Genomic DNA, 357 nt, shown 5'->3' with positions numbered 1-357 from the left:
TGGTGAGGGAGAGGCATGGACCTGTCTCCCCCTCTTAACTTGTTGGATACCTCAGAGGCATATTAAACTTAATATTCTTTGCTTAAAGGAATCATCCTTAAACTTTTTAAGGACTCACCAAAATACAACATAGAGTTGGGAAAACCACTAGAACTTTACTTTTCCTACTCATAAATGCCCTCACATGCATTTTAAATTTCAGGTGGTGGAACGAGAAGACTCGCCAGGTACACTTTTACAGTTTTTTCAGCATTGTTTTTCTTGTACTTTCATACTGTATTTTTATACTTGCAAATTTGCATGCTAAACAACGATCTCACCCTGCATGAAAACTAAAACCATCAGGATAGCCACATA

The sequence above is a fragment of the Phalaenopsis equestris genome, unplaced genomic scaffold (assembly GCF_001263595.1).
Source record: "Phalaenopsis equestris unplaced genomic scaffold, ASM126359v1 Scaffold000002, whole genome shotgun sequence".
Taxonomy (NCBI): Eukaryota; Viridiplantae; Streptophyta; class Magnoliopsida; order Asparagales; family Orchidaceae; genus Phalaenopsis; species Phalaenopsis equestris.
This window is presented reverse-complemented; position numbering follows the sequence as displayed.